This window comes from Cyprinus carpio, chromosome B1 (assembly GCF_018340385.1).
Source record: "Cyprinus carpio isolate SPL01 chromosome B1, ASM1834038v1, whole genome shotgun sequence".
Lineage (NCBI taxonomy): Eukaryota > Metazoa > Chordata > Actinopteri > Cypriniformes > Cyprinidae > Cyprinus > Cyprinus carpio.
In genome coordinates this window covers 16,848,179-16,870,710 of record NC_056597.1, presented here as the reverse complement: position 1 = coordinate 16,870,710, position 22,532 = coordinate 16,848,179, and the positions used below count along the sequence as shown (strand labels likewise).

General features: G+C 36.6%; 1 long non-coding RNA gene across 3 annotated transcripts in view; it reads right to left on the bottom strand.

Moving 5' to 3' along the window:
- Window positions 1-22,532, bottom strand: part of LOC122135880 — a 114,519-nt gene that overhangs the window by 53,921 nt on the left and 38,066 nt on the right. For 2 of the 3 annotated variants that reach the window (XR_006153741.1, XR_006153740.1), the window contains exons 2-3: window positions 15,320-15,527; window positions 14,515-14,694 (exon numbers count right to left, since the gene is read on the bottom strand). This is a non-coding gene — a long non-coding RNA (uncharacterized LOC122135880). Of the gene's footprint in view, window positions 1-12,648; window positions 14,695-15,319; window positions 15,528-22,532 lie in introns of those variants that run through there. The other variant, XR_006153739.1, reaches the window with a different exon arrangement.

Here is a 22,532-nt window from a genome sequence, read left to right as displayed (position 1 = left end):
CCCCCATACAAAAATGGCTGGTAATGCAAATGTCACAACCAGCTGCCAAAAGCTTTGCAAACCTGCATTCCAGATTCTTTCATCTCACCTTCCCTTTTCTCCCCCTTTCTGCTCGCTTCTCATCTCCTCTCATCCTCTCTCCTCTGGTTTTGGCTGCTGTTTAATAAACCTCTGACTCATTCTGCAAGCTCTCCGACGGCCCCAAAACACCTGCAGCACACCCCTTCCCACGGCAAAAGTACGCACTTCTGAAAGAGAGACGGCAAGAGGCAGAGAAAAAGAGAGTGCTGATACAAATACCACTTAACATAATTACCACTGTCCATGGGAATTCAAAATTCGTGGCCAGAGCCAAATTCTGTGAATTTAAAAGAGGTTTCGCATTCAAAGAGAATATGTTCAGAGTGTCCAAACTACCGTTTCCCTCAGGGCTCCTGAAGGAACAGAGTGAGACACATCTACACATAAAATAAGATGTTTCAAATGAGTTTCACTCCCCTTTGTGGCATCCAGTGTTTTGTTGGCCAGCACCAAGAGGCTCTTGAGACCGCATAAATGTAACCAGTCTGTTTCTGTGGTGGTTTGAGACCACGGATGCATGTTTGGCAGTTGAGCACTCTAATTTTGAGCCTAAAAGCAGCAGTGCTTTCAGGCAGCAGAAGAGCGTATTATCCAGTATCTGAGAGCACTCCTCTAGCTCCATACACACACACACACACAGCACGGAGCGGACAGTGTGGCTAACTGATGATAGACTTCAGCTCCGCAGCCTCAAATCCATATGTAGGGCCACAGCCGGTCAGCCAAGGCTGAAATTGCAATTAAACAGTAAATTGCAAGTAGAATTGCTGTGGTTTGTGTAAGGTTTTAACTTTACTGTAACTTTGAACTAAAACTTTGCAGTAACCTTCAAAAGCGACCTGTGGGACAATCCGGGGCAAACTTTAGTATACAATTTCTGTTAATGCAAAGGGTACACAGACTAAAGATACCCCATTTAACAATGAACAAGAAAGCACAAAGCCTATATGGAAAATGAAACAGGAAAAAAGGGAAACCTTCAGCAAGAAATTTGGTTTCTCCTTGAGAAAACATATTGCGGCTGAATTATTCAAAGGGTTGAGGTACAAGCAGTCCCCAGAGTGTCATTGTTGATAAAACATTGCATAAAATGTATTTGCACAACTAATATGCATGCGCATTGCTCAGAAACTTTGAAGTGACAATCAGAAAGATTGAGAAAACATTTGGTTTTGATAGCTTTCTAGCAAGCAAATGTGTATGCAAAATGATGTTTTAATAGGTTTAAAGGCAATAAGTGCAAGTTTGTGAGTAAGAATGTTTCTGAATCTATCTCAGGTTGTGTGTGAGGGCGATTTGTATCCATTATATCAATTGCTAGGCCTGTGGAAAACTGAGAAAATGTAAGCAAGTAATAAATTGATATTAAATTTGGTCAAGTCATGATATTAAATTAGAATTATTTCATTCTAATGACTGCTATTAGTTTTCTCTAGTTTTATACATTTTACAGTACTCTTAACATTGGGTCAATTTAATTAAAAATATTTAATTTTATCTTATTTTATTTATGTATTTATTAATTGTTTATTCATTTATTAATTGTTATATATAATAAATTCATTGTTATTCTTGTAATTTTAACAAATTATTAATTAATTTAATTCATTTTTAATAAATAATTGTATTAAATTCAAAGGGATAGTTCACCCAAAAATGGAAATTCTCATCGTTCCAAACCTGTAAGTCCTTTGTTCATCTTTGGAAAACAAATTAATATATTTTTGATGAATTCTGAGAGCTCTCTGACCCTCCCATAGACAGCAACTATCCTAACACGATCAAGGGGAGATTCAGTGGGAGATTCAGAGAGCTATTTTCCAGAAAATAAGTTAATAATTTACACATATTTGTAATGCTTCTTTCACAATACAAATGGGACTTTATATTATATTATATTGTATATAAATTTTATTTTGGGGGTGAGGTCATTTTGTTTTGTTTTGCACTGCATAAAAAAAATTGGATGACACAGCCCTCATGTCAATAGTCAGCATAAAGTGATTTACACTGCTTATTAAAAAAAATGTGATGCAAGATTTTCAGATTTGAACTAAGCACTGAAATATCTCAAATTCTGTGACTAAACTGTATGACTGTATGATTGAAAGTCATGTATTTCAGAAAAAGAAAAAAAAAAAACTGACATAATTATGTACATTGTTTAACATTGTAGCCTCAGGCAACCCCTAATACTTTACAGTCATTTGTCCTATACAAGTACAAATTTTTTTTATTATTCATTCATCCCACCATGATTAATAAATGGACAGCTCCTGTACTGGAAACACAAAAAGAAACATTATATGTTTTATGGGTGAAAATGCAAAACAAACTAAATTCTTAATTACGACTGCTACTATAGGTGCAAATTTGGACATTAACCTCGGATGTTACCGACAGTGAAAAAGCGGCTTAAAGACACAATCCCTGTCCTATTTGAAGAAATACAAATGATAGCAAATAAAGTTAGTGGTTTGTAATAGAGTGTACAGTACATTTGATATCCGTATGAAAATTAGGACATAATAATCTCATAATCATGAGCATTAGAGGTTTCCTCAAGAGATATGATACTAATGCATGCTGACTCGACCTGCTGTGATTATAAGTATCTGTATGATAACCCACAGCTATGGCTCAAATCTACGTGGGGAACAGCAAGCAGTTACCATATTGGCCAGTGTCTAGGGACTTCAAAGTGGCGTGACTCAATAAGATATGCACACAGACGCACATCCACGCAGACACATGCATATTGAGATATCACGTACTGTACATATTTCATGAGGAACATGCTGTATTTGTCCTTCCTGCTCTCGATAAATGTTACATGAGATCTCAGGACTCCCTAATCAGAGCCTGGGCTCCATACATATTCATACCGGGAGAGAAATTTACATGACCTGGAATCACATGCAGAAAAATGTTATTGTGTTTGCACACAAGCTCTCTGTTGTAAACAATTCCCTCACTGTGGTTCTACAGAATCGCAGATAAGATTCACATGCGTACTTGGCAGTTAAAGCACTCTTGACGCTGTTGAGGGGATAATCTGATGCCGGAGACATGGCTGATGAGAGGATCCATTAATCTGCTAGAGTTAGTTGTGAGATGCTGGAGGCGCTATCCCTCTATCAGGTTTTCTGCATTTTAACACACAACTATTTGACAGAATTCTATTATCATTCTTCCAAGGAGACTTAAGAGAGCTCAGCAATTGCATAACGTGAAATCAAACAGTGGAGAAATTAGGAAAAATTGTTACTGTACTATATAATGTCATTTCTTTACAACACTAAGCTATACTAACATACTAATAAAATACACTATTGTTTACTATTATTCCATATTATTTTGTGATACTATGCTAAATTGTACTATACTTTATACTATGCGATGTTAAAGAGATACTGTAGCTCACCCAAAACTAAAAATGCTGTCATCCTTTACTCATGTTGTTAACAGTAAACAGTTGACAGTAGCCACTAACTTCCATAGCATTATTTTCCCCTCATACTATAGAAGTCAATGGCTACTATCAACTGTTTAGTTTACCACATTCTACAAAATATCTTATTTTGTGGTCAACAGAAGAAAGAAACTTATATACAGTAGGTTTGGAAAGACATGAGGATGAGTAAATGATAACAGTGTTTATTTTTTGGGTGAACTATCCCTTTAAGATACATTATGCTATACTATAATGTACAGTTATAATCTTCACAAACCTAGTGTATATTGTACATTATGCTGTATGCAATACACTGTGGTTTATTATTCTACTATATATATTATTCTAAGTTATATTAGGCTATACAGTTCTTTTCTAAGATACAGTATACTATACTATGCTAAGATATACAATAATAGGCTATGCAAGACAAAACTTGCTTACTGTACAATATTTTAAATTCAATTGTGTTTCTTCAAATTTTAGACTTTTCAAACTAATCGAATCTAATCACCCAGAACTACACTTATTTAGAGACATGCGCATTTATAAAGAAATGCACAATTACACTGGACGTTCCAGCTTTTGAGTCAGATTTCAAGAAAACTGAATATTTGCTAAATCTGGTTATTCAAGCTGCATTTATATGATGCTTATATAATACTGGTAATATAAACAAATTCTGATTTACTATATAGGAATGTTCTCTGCATGTAAACACATTCTAAGCTAGCAGTTCTTTTTAGTACAAGCACTGCATTGTGAGTTTTTAGTTCTTTCTTTTTATTCTGCTCTCGTAATGTAAATAAGACAACAAACATTGGCCTCGCAATCTGGTCACTTTGTTTTAATGAACAATATCTCATGAATTATTCCACCGGCCTACACCCCCCAATCCTCGTTCACATCTCTGTTCCAGTCTGTTTTCACAGGCATTTGAAAACTTTAATTTTCTTCTTGTTCCTTCACTTCTCATCCCTAGGAGCATTCTTTACTTTCAGAATGTTTCTAAAGTAGGGAAACACAACAGACCAGAGACCTCAAATATACAGAAGCTATTTTGAACTATCCACCAATGTTTAAAGCAACAGTTTGAAGTATAAAAAAAGTCTTAATGATGGATTTGTTTCTTATAAACAGCTTTTCATCTTCACAAGAAATTAATTGTCCAACTGGAGTTGGAGGAGATGTGGATTAATTGTAATGTTTTGAATTCTCATTCCGACAGCACCCATTCACTGCAGAGGATCCACTGGTGAGCAAGTGATGTACTGCAAAATTCTTCCAAATCTGTTCCGATAAAGAAACAAACTCATCTACATCTTGAATGGCTTGAGGTTGAGTAAATTCTCAGTAAATTTACATTTTTGTATGAACTACTGTATTCCTATAAAGCAGAGACTTACAGAAGATAAGAGAGATGTTTTATAAAACTGTTTCTTGTTCTTTTAAGACCAGTGCAGAATTACTACAAGAGAGACAACTGAAATTAATAAATGTCAAGAAAAAACAGCAAAGAGGGATACAGAGGGACAAGGAGAGAAAAACATATTTCATTTGCTGGGTCAGGGTGTAATGTTGCTCTCTCTGTCTCTGTCTTGTCCACGCCAGCTGCCTCAGGCAGAGGCACAATTGCACATTTATTTGATATCTGAGAGTCGCCTCCTCGAAATCACTTTCTCCTCAGCAAGCCTTTGCCTGGTCCTTTCCCAAGACAGCATCCCTCCATCCTGTCATCCTCCTGTGGCATCCATTACATATGCAAGCATACAAACATCCTTGCACACCAAACCAGTGGGAGATTGCTTGCCACAGCGAAGAGCAGGATGCATATTCCCCAGAATGCGCTGGGGTCTCTTTAACCACAGCCACAATTTAATGTTTCATTTCCTTCGATCTCTACCTTTCCATTCCCTCCTCTCTCTGCATCTCTCCTGCTTTTATTTTGCCAGTGTCTTGCTATCTCCCTTGCCAATGTTTTGTTTTCTGTTTTGTGACATGCTTTTGCTTTTTCTAATATACCTGGGCGTTATCATGGCATCATCCACAGATATAAAGAAAAGCAAGAGAGAAGGATCGTTAGAGAATATGGGAAGCAAGCAAAGAGGGCAAACATTTAGGGGGAAAATCCTCTGGCTTTAGTTTGTCAAATAAATATTTTAAAGATATGAAAACTCAGTCATCATTTACTCAACCTCAAATTGTTCCAAGCCTGTATTACTTTATCTGGGAGGGGAAAGTACATTTTTCATGCTGCTCTTCCATACAATGAAAGTAAACAAATCCAAGGTGCATCAAAAAAGACACATCAAACTGTCATAAAAGTATTCTATACAACTCAAGTCTTCAGACAACCCACAGTAGCTTGTTTTCTTGACAGCCATTGTCGCCATTTACTTTTATTGTAGAGAAAAAACAGCTTGCAAAGAATGTCAAGCTGGTTTTCAAAGACATGAGAGTAATAAATGATGACAAATTTAATTGAATTAAATATATATACATTATTGTTCAAATGTCTGGGTTCAGCCTTTCTTTAAGTGTATCATGGTTTCCACAACAATTTTAAGGAACACAACTGATTTCAATATTGATAATAATAAGAAATATTTTTGAGCACTTAATCAGCCAAGAATGATTTCTGAAGACTCATGTGACACTAAAGACTGGATAATTCAGAAATAAATTCCATTATATATATATATATATATATATGTATATATGTATATATATATATATATATATATATATATATATATATATATAATATGTGTGTGTGTGTGTGTGTGTGTGTGTGTGTGTGTGTGTGTGTGTGTGTGTGTGTGTGTGGTGTGTGTGTGTGTGTGTTATATATATATATATATATATATATATATATATATATATATATATATATATTAGGGCTGGGCATTAATTAATTAACAACGACAATTATGTTATCGCGCATTAACGCAGTGTTTTATTATTATTATTTTGAAAGTCTGTTGCTCATATGTATGTGTGTGTGTATATATATATATATATATATATATATATATATATACATTAGTATATATATAATTAACGTTAACACAAATTCATTTTAACGGCACTAATTTTATTAACGCGCGATTAACGCAGAGTGCATTTTCTGTTTGACCCGTTGCCTAGCCTAGAAATGGATGGAGATGCTGACAGTGTTGCCAACTTAGCAATTTTTCAGACCCCTTTTGCAACTTTTATTTTTTTTAAAGTGCCTAGTGACCAATTTTAAGGGTTTGCCCAAGACTTGTTTTGTTTCTGAGACTCGCTGGTACTGCCGCAACTATTATATTAGTATAGAATGAGACGTCAAGAACTGTGTCAGAAGTGATAAGGTTTACTGTAGCTAAGAGTGGTCCACGCCAACCTTACGAAAGTATGACTTACAGAAGGTATACTTCACTAAGAATGTTTAGGGAAACATGTATTAATAATAAGGTACAGGTTAAGGTACAACTTAAGAACAACGTAGCGTTAAGTTTGGAATTATATTTGCTTAAAAAAAAATTAACGTAACTTTATAAAACTGAATGTAACTTTTTCAGAAACTATCAAAAATATGCAATTACAAAAGAAGAAAACACAATGAAAATTAAAAAATGAACTCAGTCGCACAAATTTAAAAGGCTCTCAAATATGCTTCATTCTTTGTTAATGTTTTTCAAAGATTCATTTTCGCTAATCGTGGATTCTGAATGCATTGCCACAGATTTCACTTACGCTTCACAGTTTTTCGTTTGGTGTTTTGACACAAACCTCTCGTAGGGGCAGGCTTAACAGTGATCTACTCTGATTGGATAGTGAGCTTTTGATGGACAGGTGCTCTCTGACCTGGAAGTACAGACATCACTCAGTGGCGTGCATATTGGAAAGCTTGGACAATCATGTGATTAATCTCGAATAAATATTTTAATCGATTGACAGCCCTAATATATACATATATAATTTATTAGAATTAATATTAAATACTTTTATTTATAATATAAATTATATGAATATAAATATAGACATGTAAATACATGTAAATATTTTCAAAATATATAATGTGTATTTATATATACATAATAAATATACACAAAACACACATCCATTATGCAAACAAAAACTATTTTGTATGTGATTAATGACTATTAATCATTTGGCAGCACTAATAAATAAATATATATATATATATATATATATATATATATATATATATGTATATATATATATATATATATATATATATATATATATATATATATATATATATAAATATATATATATATATTATATTATATAAACATAATGATGAGTATAATGACAAAATCAAAAACAAGATATTTAATGAATACCTGGAATAATAAATGAGAAAATGCATTTAATAATAATAATAATAATAATAATGAGACATTTTATTTGTAATGCACCTTCCTTACACTCATTTCTTTCAAAGATTCAGCAAAGAATCACTCAGGCAAAATTGAAATAACATAGGAAATGAATACGGGTCATTTTAGACCCGTGTGTAAAACTGATTGTTTATAAAGGAAGGAAGGAAAAATAAACAAAATGATTTGTGGAAGTCAAAAAGAACATATTTAAAGACTATCTGGAATAATAAAGGATAGAAAATCATTTCTTTCAGAGATGCAGCAAAGAAACACTCATCCATAATTGAAATTACATAGGAAATAAATACGGATCATTTTAGACCCATGTTGTGCATTAGAAGGGTAGTGCCACAAAATCGATTTGTATTCAAACAGAAAGAAAGAAAAAATTAAAATAAGGACTTGTGATGATCAAAAACAAGTAAACTAAGGAATTCATGCAACTCTGAATGATAAAATTAATTTCTTGCAAAGATATAGAAAAAATAAGCTCAGTCGGGTCACTTTAGACCCATATTGTGCATCAAAGGGTTAAGAATGTAGCCAACTGTTGAGGTGGCCACACCTAAGGTTTTTGAGTTTTTATAGGTTTTTATAAGAGGTTATCTCTCTTATATATTTATGTTGTTGTTTTTTTTTCAGCTTAATGATGGCCTCCTTCACTTTCATCGAGATCTCCCTGGACTTCATATTGGTAGCACCCCCTTAACAGCATCCAAATTCCAATTTGATACCTCAAATAAACTCCAGATCTTTTATCTGCCTAATTTATAACAAGTACATGATCAAAAATATATAGTTTATAGTTTATATTTTATACAGCAAAATTAGGCTGGTTGCTCAAGGAATTCTTGCTAGTTAGTTTAGCCAAAGCAGCACACAAGCATCTAAGACAGACCATCTGCTGGTCTTCTCAGCAGAGACACTTACCATTATGGAGCTTTGTGCAGGTGGGTCAGAAAGACAAAGTAAGAAAAACAGAAAATAAGAGGGAGAGAGCATTACAAAGACTGCTGTGATGATTTTGAGAAAGGTCACCTGGAGATCGCAGTCACACAGGCCCAAGTGCAAACTCACACAAAGGCACGTTAATTAAGGTATGTTTAGAGGACTGCTGCTCTCTCTGCATGTGGGCTGCAGTGTTTCCTGCATCGTCTCTTTTCTCTATGTGGGATTGATGAAGCTCCCCTGAGCGACTAGTGATGTCTGTTTTTGTGGCACAGTGGGAAATATTATGTGGGCTTGAAGCAGTGTGTATGTGTGCACATCTGCACTAGTGAAAGGAACAGTGGGGAGCTGAATGTCACTGTAATTATAATTTCATATGATGCTCTGTTGATCAGAGTTTGATAAGGAGGAAGAAAAAGAAGATCCCTAAGCGTGTTTGTCTGCAGACACACACACACACACACACACATATTCACAAGAGACAAACAGATGTTTTATGCATGTGTATATGCACAGAGGGTGTGTTAACTATAAGGAAGATCTGCTAAGTGGGTCAGCGTGTCTTGCCCTGCTGTGCCAGTACATGAACGTATGCGTGTGTTTGTGACGTGTGGCTTCAAACACAACAACTGGAAAGAACGTTCACACTGAAGCCTTGAAGACTACTCAAGGCAAATACACGGAAATAAGCAAGAAATTGCTCACAGATTCATTAGGGAGGTCTGAGACGTTAGTTCACTCTCCCTGGCAAAGTGAGAAGATGGAAATGTAACAAGATGGAACTACAGCACAACAGGAAAAAAGAAAACTAAATTACTCTCTCTCACATTCACTCACTCACTCGCACTAAAAAGCGCTACACAAAGGTACCAAAGAGGCTGTATTTGATTCAAAGACAATGAACTGAGATTTCACCACTCTGCAGTTTGTGAACGTCTGAGCCAGCTCTGTACAAAAATAATGCCTCCGTCCAAGAATAAAACTGGAAAACTAAAGCAACACAAGTGCTTCAAAGTCAAATAAAAACACCCATTAAGATGAAACAACTCGCTCAATAGAGTAATCAACGCGTTATTCTTCACACAATCACAGGGAAAACGTTAACAGAAAGCCACAAATTCAACTGCACAGTCTGCACTGTTCAGCACTTCCATCTTTGAAACATCTGGAGATAACTGAAAATTGGCCAAAACATATTCAGTCATATAATATAAAAACAATTATATTGTATTGTATTGTGTTGTATTGTATTGTATTGTATTATTAAAAACCAATAAAAATGTTTTAACAAATACATTTAATATCTAATACTCAGATAATTATCAGGTGTTAAATCTTTCTGAGAAATCTTACAGGCAAACGATGCAAGCTGTGTAAAGGTGCAATTCCCAGTGAGAGAAAACCTTGCTAAAAAAACAATGCTTCTGTGTGGACTTTTTCACACCAAGGATGAAATTTGTTCAATAACAAAGATGCTTTTTTGTCCTGTAGGTCAATTTATTTATTTACTGCAAGATATCCTCAGTCTCCAGGAGCAAGTAATATATAAATAAATGAAGCTCTAAAGGAAAAAAACAAAAAAACAAATGTGTTTAATTTATAACTGAAGTTACAAAAAAAGTAGTACTAAAAGTAGTGGTACACTGTTTTATTGTCATTATAACTTTACATATTCCCATATCAGACTATCACTATATCACAGCATTAAATTGTGTGAAATTTATACTATCATGGATTTTATTTTGTTTTAAGGAATGAAATCATTAGTGAGGTTATTTTGTTTTGAAGTTAGTTAAATCTGATTCTGACAAACATCATCTTATTAATATTCCCATGTACAGCATGCTTACATTTTCATAAATTAGGACAGATACTGAAACAACATCTCTGAATGGATAGCATGTAAAACACAAAACCCTTTTACTTATCAACTATAGAGAAAAACAAATGTTTTTGAATCTAAAGTTGTTTATGCATAAAAAGGTTTAAGTTTTACATATAAATTCTTACAAATGATGAAAAGAGGAGCATGTTTTTTTGTTTGTTTTTTTTTTTTTGTTATTGAAAGTTATACCTTTAGCATTCAGAAATTTGCTTGCTTATGGTAACACTTTATAATAACGTTCAGTTGTAAGTCATTTATAAGTGATTAGTTAATGATTAACTAATCTTTTACAAAACATGACTAAACGTTCACAAATGATTATTAAGTAATATGCTAACGATTTACAAATCTGTCGTAAGTTATCTTTAAAAAATAGCATATCATAAAATAATCAAACAGATCCTTAGTAAATGGTTAATAAATTAAGCCCAAGACACGGGATGTTCGTAAATCAGATCCTAGCGCCAGCCAGTCTGGAACAAGCCTAACCAACCAACTCTTTCACAGAACAGCTTTCAACATTAACACAACAGAACACATTTATCATAACAACTCAGGAAGGAGATTGTCAATTTTGGGTCAAGTAAGCAAGATTGATGGTCAAAGAGTATCACATGTACCATCACATGTAAATCCATGATAGTAATTACAGTCACAAGCTCTTTGGATTGACTTTCGCCCACCCAGGACAAGAACCAGACTGAGATTCCTTAGGAGACCTTTTAACCTTTCTGGTCTTCACAGAACATGTTCTTATGTTCACAGAATGGCACGGAAACTGTCTTTTACAGATATAGATGCACCAAAATGAACTCAAAAGACTTATAAACCAATTTCAGTCCATTTGCTTAACACCATATCATGTATGTAGCCCACACATTTGACTATCATGTTCTAATCACTTATTGTGTATGTCTTTTTAATAACTATTGAATAGCTTAAGGGTTCATATTCATGTTTAGTACAGTATGTGTGTGTTTGAATCTTCTTGCTTGAAACGTTTCTTCCAATCTTCCAATCAATGTTGTCAAATGCATTATATTCTTGTTAAAGAAATCATGTCCAAAATTATACTCTGCAAGAGTATACATACATAAGATAACATTTGATTTATGAATTGGGAGGAGAAATATACAAAAACCAGAGCAAAGACAATATCTAATTGGTCAAGACAACAGTTTGGATGTGGCCAACAACCTGGTTTAAATACTCAGGACACCATCAAATTGTGCTTTTTAGTCATGCTTTTAGCCATCGCTTTCAGCCATGCTTTTTGCCATTACTTTTTGCGTTCTTTTAGCACCGTTCCAGTGTGCTTCGGCCTCCACCCCCACTTTTGTCTCCGAGTTCACCTCAGGTCTGTGACCTCCTCAAAACTTCAGCTAGCCCACAACTCCGCATCTTTAGCCAACACCCAACCACTGGATTCCCAAGACGTCACTTCAATGATTACTGAACTTCCAGCCAATTAGCAACCTCGGGAAACCCTCTTTTCTGCAATGACGAAGGGAACCCCTTACACAGGCAATGCAAGTACCTCCAGATTCTAGCTGAACTGGTGCATTTAATATAAATTTTAACCTCATTGAGAAACTCAATTCAAGGGTTAATTAAGTGGTTGATGGTTGTTCAGGTCTATGCAATTGCACGTATTGCTGTAAACTTGGGATTTCACATTTTCATTTTCTTAAACTCATTCTTTCATCACTTTCTTTCTTCCTGCAACTTTATCCAATAAAGTCTTATTCATATTGAAAAGAGAAGTATCTTGTGTTTTGTGCTTACAAGTTCATGTCTTAAACTGCCAATCTTGTTACTGTGCTAATTAATAGTGTTTTCACTATATTTTGGATTTTAATATCCACTGCAGAGTTGATGTTATCCGGCTCGTTCAATGAATCGCTGGCCGACTCAGTGATCAGCCGTAAAACAGTGATTCTGTATGAATTCCCTATAAAATCTTAAATGATTCCCTTTGAGCTAAATGGACCTGTTTCCCTTGCATAAGATATGATAAATAAGAGTGCTTAAAAGAGTCAAGATGACCTAAATTCAGATACTTCTTTTCTAAAAAGCATTTGCACATCATGCTCATCTACATGAAATGTCCCCAAAAAAGAATGAAACAGAAGACAAAAAAAGGTAAAAGAAAAATAAATAGTAGATAGACTTGTCCTTAAATGATAAAAGATAACAAAAACCAGGAGACCAAATACCTCTTTTCATAATGTGAAGAAAACAGGAAGCGAGAGGTAAGAGGAACAGACAGTGACTCAAGAGTCCTTGAAGGTACAACAGCGCTTTAGTTTACCCAAATATGTGCACACAGAAAAACCTTGTCGCTTTGAACCTAAGTGCATCTTACTTAAAAACTCTCCATTAAAGGAACTTCTCTCACTTTAAAGATGCAGGAAGATATATTTGTCTTATTTGAGAATACATGAGCATTAGAAGAACCCTATTAATCCAACACAGGCACAAGGGCTAATATCAGTGCGGATATCTCTGGTCAGGGTATTGCATGGTGCTGTGAGGACTTTGGCGCAAGCCAGGGGTCATATGGGATTCCAGAGCTTTTTAGAGTTTATCTCAGATAACATCTGCAGGATTTCTATGGAAACAAATGACCTTTACGAAATAATATTCCTATAATTACCATCGGCTGCAACATCTGCTGCAGCACCCAGGGATTGCATGCAACAATAGGTGGTGATCCAACATGTACTCAATTATTTACAGACAGGAGGCAAAAATGAAATGTTACAGGATGTTCCCCAGCAGTATGAACAAGGTGTTTCAAAACACACAAGCCCCAGAATGCATTTACATCATGGCTTTTTTAATTAAAAAAAGGTAGCACCACATTTTTTTTACTTCTATCTGGACTCTCTTTTGCTTAATTGTTGGTTGCTTGTGTGTCAGAAAGCCAGAGGGAGAATTTCCTCAGAAAAAAAATAAACAATTATTTGATCTCGCCTGTTGCTTCCAGCCAAAATCACGCTTATTTCCCCAATCCTTCTATATCTCACCGCCGTGGGGGAAGAAAGGGAGAGGAAGGGTTATGTAAATAATGGAAAAGGGTAATGGGCCTTTAAATACATTATTGAACTACAGGTGTCTGTGAGAACACACAGACACACAGATAAGGACACACACAAACACACATTTTCAGAGGCTTTCTGACTCTCTAGCCCAAAGCTTCTTGGATCTTCAATATCTCTTTATTGTGCTGTTTTCATTTTCTTAGTGGATCTATCTCCAAACAGCCTATTTCCCACAAACATTGTGAGTAAAGGACAATAATATTTTTAATAGCCTCAGTTATTTCCTCAGATGGCTTGAAGTAATATTGTGTTGCTATGAATACCAAGTTTGAAAAAAAGCAACGTAATAATATATAATGTATTTATATAATGTCATCAATATATAACGTCATCATATATAATGTATTTAGCACTCAATCAATAAATGATTAACATTAGTTCAGTGTTATTTTAGTAATATTTATGTACTATAATTATATTTATTATTATTTTGAATTAGCTTTTATATTTTTAGTTTTCATTTTATTTTAGATGAATCTTTATCTGTATAACTTTAATTTTTATTTCACTTTTAGTCATTTTAATAGGTACTTCAAATTATTTTGGTTAGTTGCAACATTTCTAATTTTTAAGTTTAGGTATTTTATATTGTGTTTCACAGGTAGAGCTGGGATTTGGGCTGATGTTGATGAATCGTGGCCTGTGTATGACCTTCACTCAGGTGGAGAGGAGACTTTCCAAGCATCTCTGTTCAACACTCTCAGACGAGTTCTTCACATCACTCCATCCCTCGAGGACGCAAGAGATTGTTTTTCCATGTTTCCCCTGTTTTCCACGTCTTTCCACTTCTCGCTCCCACTTGCTTTCCTCCTTCAATTAATCCCACTGAGACTACCAAAGAGAAGAAGTAGAGGAGAGAGGAAGAGAATGAGGAGAGAAATAACAAATGACGATCTTCCATGGCATGGTACCACTCAAGTGGCCATTAGTGCAACTCGCTCAATCTCTTTAATGAACTGATCAGAACTAATGACTCCCAAACACACCCTCATTTATGCAGACAGATGTAGTGGTGGAATATACAGATTAAAGGCATGTGATTGGTGGAGAGGAACGGACAGGTCTGAGCTATATAGAATAGCGGTTTTGTTTTTCATTTTTGTACCTGTCCCCCAAGCAAAGTCCACTTGGATAGTTTGTTTTCATATTTAAGCCAGAACTGCTCTAATGGAGGTTAATTAGTTTCAAATAATCAATTTCCTCATAATTACCCATGCATCATGGCTAAATATGAGAATGGATACAATAAAAAGAGAGCAAACGCCTCAAAGCTGCCCATTTGTCCAAATCTAGCACATCATTACAGCATATAAGACAGAACAAAACCATTTTTCCCACTGTCTATCTGTCTCACTCACTACCAAATCATACTTATTGGATGAAGTTTGACAGTAAACAGTCTTGGTATGTGGATGGATGCTGTCAAAAGTCAATTTCCAGCCTCTCTCTACCACACCTCCACAATTTCCATCTTCTGTTTGGCCTGTGTATGCAGCTCAGGTTGGTATTCCAGGTGTGGCGGCCATCATCTTTCTTTGGCAAAGAGGATGATGTCACCTTTCTGGGATGTGACTTTTTTCTGGCCGTCCTTTTTCGGGTGCCACTGTAGCAGAACACAACCCAACACTGATTACTCAGCGGCATAGATTATGACAGGCCAATCTCTGTGAGAAATAACAAGAAGACATCACAGTCAGGGTTAAGAGAGGGAGAGACAGAGAGAGAAGAAGATTGAAAAATGCAAAAGGATGGAGCTGAGAAGAGGCGAGAAATTAGAAGATGGAAAGGAAATAAACACTAAAGAAAAACGAGAAAAAAATAATAGCCAAGGACGAGTGAAGGCGAGAACACAGAGAGGTGATGGAGGAAGAGAGTCAGAAAAGAGTGAAAGAGGGGGTCATTAAAAGACAGGAACAGACATTTCATAAATTGCAAGATAGAGAGATGTTAAAATGCAAATACTACTACTACTACAGCACTAATAATATTAAACTAAGACTGCTTGAAGGTGCACTAAGTAATTTTTAGAATGTCAGTCATCATGGAATTCTCAGTTAGCCATGATTATTCCATAAGCAAAAAGGTCAAAAAAAAAGAGAGTTACTAAAATGAAGCAAGTAGTATTTGGCCGAATACAATATTAAAAAGTAAAGTCAAATAAAATAAAATAAAATAAAATAAAATAAAATAAAATAAAATAAAATAAAATAAAATAAAATAAAATAAAATAAAATAAAATAAAATAAAATAAAATAAAATAAGAGTGAAATACAATCAGAATTTACTCTGCAAAAATACAGTGCCTCTCTCCTTCATACACACACACACATAATCAGCAGTCCCACATTCTCTTTCTGGACCGATGACTTCATCATCATCTTCATTTACACAGTAGGGAGCTCACAGCAGGACAACTGTGAGTACACTGATGTGGAATTGAAATAAGTAGTGAAAATATATATTTCCCGCATCCTGACTTTTACCTCTTATCTTTTCCTTTCTATCCCTCATCAGTCCATCATTCTCCATTCATACACACCGAAACACACATCCTCCTCTCCTCTCCTCATCAACCCCCTTCCGTCACCTCTAACTGCCCTTAACTATTGTCTCCCCACATGTTCATCGCCTCCTCTCTCAGCTACGCTTATCTCTGTCCAACCGGTCGGCGTTTCTCCCTTCGCTGCTGTCTCCTCCGGTCCCTGGCTCCATTCATACACCCGTGCTGTGGCAAGCTTTTGGCCCCCAGCAAAGCGGTTTCAGAGCACTCTCATTTTCCCCTTGTCCTATCAGCGCTGATCTGCTGTCAGTTAATCGGGCCCAGGCCGAACTCTCAGGCTGTTCCCGCTGATCTCCTGTCAGTCATCCGGACCTTCCATTCGCTTCCTGACCATTCCCAGCTGCTTGTTATTCCGCGCAGGGAGCAATCTGTAGAATGCTCAAAATAGCAGAGTAATGGATTCCTGGCGTCACTGAGGCACTTTAATGCCCATAAGCCTGCTGGTGTAGAGAACTCTGGTCATGTACACTGCTGGGGGACACAGTGGATCTCATTTAGCAAGACTGCATAGTTCAAACTCCCAAGGTGGCCAAAAATCTGGATTTTAGAGCCAACTCAAACCTGGAACGAAGATTTCTGCATAAGGAACATACAACCGGCTCATACTCGCATGTAATTGTTGCACACGTTTATCGGTCGACTGGTCTAGCTAGTTAAAAATGAATGTAAAATGCATGAAATGAGGAGAAGTGATGAATTTTAGATAGGTAAGACCTGGCCATGGGCTTAGAGGGCTAATTTAAAACTCTAGAAATCTTTATGGACTAAAGAAACACTTGGCTGTCAGTCATCGCCATGACAACGAGCCACCCCTACCACTCTTTAAACCTCAATGAGCAAGCGAACGAGACAGCGAGTGAGTAAATAGACGGCAAAGTTCACAAGTTTATAGCCCACGGGGAGCTGTCGGACTCTGACACCTGAGCCTCCTATAGACATTTTGCACACGCCTACCACATCCATCATCTCTCTCTCCATCTCGCTCTCTTTCTGTTCACCACGCAGCCTTTAAATCTCCTCAATCACTCATCCGGCTGAGCAGAGCCCCCTTTCCCGCTGTCCCATAGGGCTACTTTACATACAGAGCTACGGATTGAAACGCCAACTGTTACGGCACCCCATCAGATGAGCTGGACCCAGACAAGCCTTCCTAATATTTAACATTCCACACTTTTTCCATTTAAACCACCTATTTCCATTTTAACCAATGTAATTCCATCAGGGCCCATGCAAGCTTTGAGTGCAAAGCCATAAGGTATAAAAGAATGTAACTACACTGCAAGAGAATGACAGGATACAACAGAACATAATGTTCCAGCTAGTCTCAATACACAAGGTGAAAGAATAATTAAGAGATTAAGGGACTAAAGGGATAGTTAGTAGATATTTCACCCAAACTTGTCATTTAATCACTCTCATGTCCTTCCAAACCTGTATGACTTTCATTCTACTGTGAAACACAAAATATATTTTTAAAAACATCTCAGTGTTTTATCCATACAGTGTAAGATACAATATTGATTATGAAAATATGTTCTTTTGTGTTATGCAGAAGAACGAAATGCATACAGGTTTGGAACAGCATGGGATTAATAAATGATGACAATGATGACAGTGACAATGATGACAATGAAGATTTTAATTTAGGGGTGCTGGAAGAGCCAGGGCTGGCGGCGTGTGATGAGGCACACCTGACGCAAATGGAGCCTCATCACCGCCGCTGTTTAAATGCCGAGTGCGCCTCTCCTCGGGAGACCGGTCTCTTCCCCGGGCATGCACGCTGGTTTTCTCGTGGGTCCAGGAAGGGTGCATAGAGGGACTCCCGCGCCGCCAGAGACGTGAGTTGCCGGACCCGCGGTCCAGACGAGAATTGCACCCGTTCAACGGCCGTAGTAATGCGTATATGCAGTAATGCTAATACATTAAATATAGTTGTTTATCATGAGAAAAAGGACGCGATTTTGCTGTGCGCATGCGCAGTTAACCCTGGTAGGAAAATCTGACGGGTAGCATAAAATGTCAGGACACCGGCCGTCTATTCCCTTCAAGCGTTGCGGCCAGCGAGATGGATGCAGCCGCTGGAAGAAGCCGCCGCCCCTCGCGGCCCAGACCGAGGAGGGGAGCGCGTGTGACCGCCGGACTCCGCCCCTGGACCCTTCCTTCCTAAACACTACCTGCCCTTCACGTACCCCGCAGCACGACGAGGACACCAGATTCCCTGTTTATTTTGGACATCCTTCCCCTTTGGACACTTTATTCCCTGTTTTTGGTTACTTTTCTGTAGATAAAAGCCTCTCCGAGGCCTGACGCCACACCCACTGGGTCTGTGGTTTGCTTCTCCCGCCACAAAGGAAAAAAAAAAAAAAAAACATGCAGGACAGGGTCTTGGTTCTATCCATCTCTTGGCCTCATAATTTTAATAGTTTAAATTTAATTTCAGGTTTTTTGTCTAATATTTAAATTTTATTTTATGTTGGCTTATTAATTTCAGATTTCACTTATGAAGAACCTTTTTTGATCATTTTAGTTTTAAATCACAATTTTTAAAAAAAAAAAAAATGGTATAAGCCTCTCTTGAAGCCATCAGTCTATAATTTCAGCTTAATTTTAGAAAAGGCATGTCTTCTGTATTGTTACGCATATCCAAGTGTAACCGACAAAAAATGCAAAGAGGGCATCTATTGGTTGTTGGGTGTTGCACTCAAAAATGAAAGCAATTTTGCAGTCAATTGTAAAAAAAAAAGGAACACTGTTTAAGTGGAATAAATGACTATAGAAAACAAGCATACATCACCAGAGAGAAGTATGACCAGAATATCAAGTTGATATTTCGTTTAAACAGGTCAAAAGATCAACATTTTTTTCAACAATGAAGAGTATACACAGATGAATTGTTCACAATGGATCTATGCGTTTACAAAATATTGTTGGAACCACAAGAGAAGTATGTGTTCACTTTTTTACTCCATAAGGTTTTCCAACTTGCCTGTAGTATACATTTTCAAGAAGTGAATCTCATAAGCACCACTATCTGCACTTCCATTGGTAGTCACCACAAAACTCATAAACTTGCAGTTTATACTGCTTCATTGATTATAACAGGAGTGCTCCACTTTTGATGCATCACATCGCTCGCTTCCAGCTTGGACGGAGGTTTTTTGTATGAAAACGAGTTGTGCACTCCAGTCGCGAGAGGTGCTTGTGTAATACTGTAATCCAATTCAGTGAATTAAAAGCACTGGGAAGTTTTCTCTCAGCGCAGCGATAAGAGCTGTGGATTAATCTGCCGAGTGTTTCTGACAGGCAATTTGATAAACAGCCACTTATCTCTGGGGCAGCTGCACAGGAAGAGAACAAATAAATCATCAGAGAGGAAAAGAGAGAGAGCGACTGTATGAAATAGGCTTTGTGTCTATGCTTCAGATGAATGACCAGGAACATGTATATTCAATTAAGCATGTGGCACAGGAGCTACCTACAGTTCCTACATTACTACTTAGCCTACTATAGAATTTGTGTGATGGACTGGGGTGTTTGTGATGTATGGGCCATATTCACACTGAAAAGTGTAATTTTTCGATATTAAAATGCATTCTCCTATCCCAGCTGAGGCAGCTATAAGTAAGCCACTCTTAAATCGATTTAACTGAAAGTGTAAACACTGTGTTTCTGTGGAGCTTTCAAGATTTCTGTTTGTTGAAGTAAAGGAAGTCTTTATTGCAACCTAGACTCATTTTCAAAATCGTGCCTCTAAATATTTTTGCAAAACTCCTCTACAGGGGCAGATTACTGATTAATAAAAACTTATTTTCATATAGTTAATTTCACAACACTACAGTAAGAGCCCAAAACTCACACAAACCATAGTGCATGATTTGTAAACTCATATATTTTATGTTTGCAACACAAAATCAGCTCAGTGTGTATGGCTTTTCTAATGTAGTAAACCTGCTTGGTAGCTCACCTGGTACACCATTGCATTTGCTGATAAAATATGGTAAAAGAGCTCAAAGAATCGTAGAAGCAAGCTGAAATGACATGGTTGCTTCAGCAAATGTGTTTTTATCTTGCGTTTGCATTTGTGAACAGTTTGAGGTAGGCTTTAGTGTAGGTGGTATGCTATTTTCAAATTCGGTTAAGCATTAAATCTTAAGCAACACATTTCCTTTCCAAACTGCAAGCGATATGTACAAAAACCAACGCAATAAAATGTTGCCAGATTCACATTAATTTGTTTCAAATAATAACTGAATGCGCTTTTAGAGCTACTCTCTGGACACTTTTACTTTGAAAGTGTCAAAAGGCAACATAGAATAAATTTTGAAGGAATGTTGCCATAGGCTTGTTTTATCAATGAGCTTGGGTTGCTGTAAGAAATAGGCACTAATTTGTATATGTTCAGGCATATCAAGGTTACAGGATGAGTTATTATGGGAATTTCCATCTTCTTTTCTTTATTCTTCTTTGCTTATTATTAGTTACTACAGTAAATCATTATATAACCTGCATGTCTGTATAAGACTGAAAACAGGATGTTATGCAGAAAGCTTGGAGAATCCTTGCCAGACAGTATCTTTCAGAAGATAGAATTCTCAGTACATATAATATCTTTATAATGATGTAATGTCTTTATAATGATGTAATGTTCTTATTTGATGGTTATTACACTGTATGCTGTTTTTTGTTTATTAAAGAAGTATTTAGCTGATGCTTGCACAATAAAAAATAAGTTTGAACCTAGAAACATTTGCGCTGTGGCCATCCCTCTTTGCTATATGCATTCTATACTGAATGGGTTGAGAGTAGTTTATGGCACTGAGAGATAAGGAGGAAGCTAACCGTTAATGCTTCCATTCATCTCAATGGTCGATGTACGCACACAGTCGCAAGCCCCCATAAGGATAGTAAGGAATAGTGAAACGGTCAAAAAAAATTATATACATTTTAACCACAAATGCTAGTCTCGCACTAGCACTGTGACATGCATGCGCAGCTTACGTTATCAGGTTGGAAATGTCACGCGTTAGAGTTCTTCGTCTGTGTATTCCGCAGGTAGGGTAGGGCAAAAAAATTTCTCCAACTTCAAAATCATCTGACATTGTTGTTTAACCTTTTTCGTTAAGGGCGTCTTGATCGTTTGCTTTGTAAACACTGGGTTGGTCTTCCGCCTACGTCACCTTTCCAACAAGACTATGTAATGCGTGCTAGTGCAGAATGAGCATTTGTGGTCAAAACGTATATTTCTATATATATATATTTTTTTTTTTGAAAATGTTCACTACATAAGACATTTATTCCTCAGCTGGGATCGCGTAGAGCCCTTTGAAGCTGTATTTGGACCTTCAACCCATTGGGTCTTATTGAAGTCAACTATATGGAGAAAAATCCTGGAATGTTTGAATGTTTCCTCAAAAACCTTAATTTCTTTTTGACTAAAGAAAGACATGAACATCTTGGATGACATGGTGGTGAGTAAATTATCAGGATTTTTTTTTATTCTGCAATTAAGCTAATCCTTTAAAACACTGTCCCAATTGTTCAGTAAGGTGGTCCCACCCCAAAATCATCTCACTGGATGAGCTCATGTTGCAATCTCCGCTCACTCAAACAAACAGATTGCAATTTCTTTTGGAGCATTACACTTTGCAACTTTAAATATCTCACAACATTATCATAAACATGCTGATGCTTAAAGCTTTTAATCTAAATAAGTTCTAGATGCTTTCATGGCTCATTTGAGGACAGAACAGGAAAGGCATTTGCTGGGGAGGGTCAATATGGTAGCATACATCACCACAGTTTCGCATTTTTACCTCAGAGACATGTTCTTTTCAGATTAGTTATCTCTCCCAGAACGGTTTGAAGTTCCCCATAAACAAGGCAGGTAGACAGTACGAGAGAGGTAGATAGATAGTGAGAAAAGGAAAAGAAAGAGAGAGAGCTAAGTGACTATGAAAGAGTTCACCAGGCTGACAGAAACCAGCCGCCTTAAATTCTCCCAGACAACCCCTCACCTTGCTCCAGCCACTAAACTCACCAATTAAATCACACAAATTGGAAAGGAACCGAAAAAGAGAAGGAGGGAGGAAGGGGGGGACAGAGAAAGGGG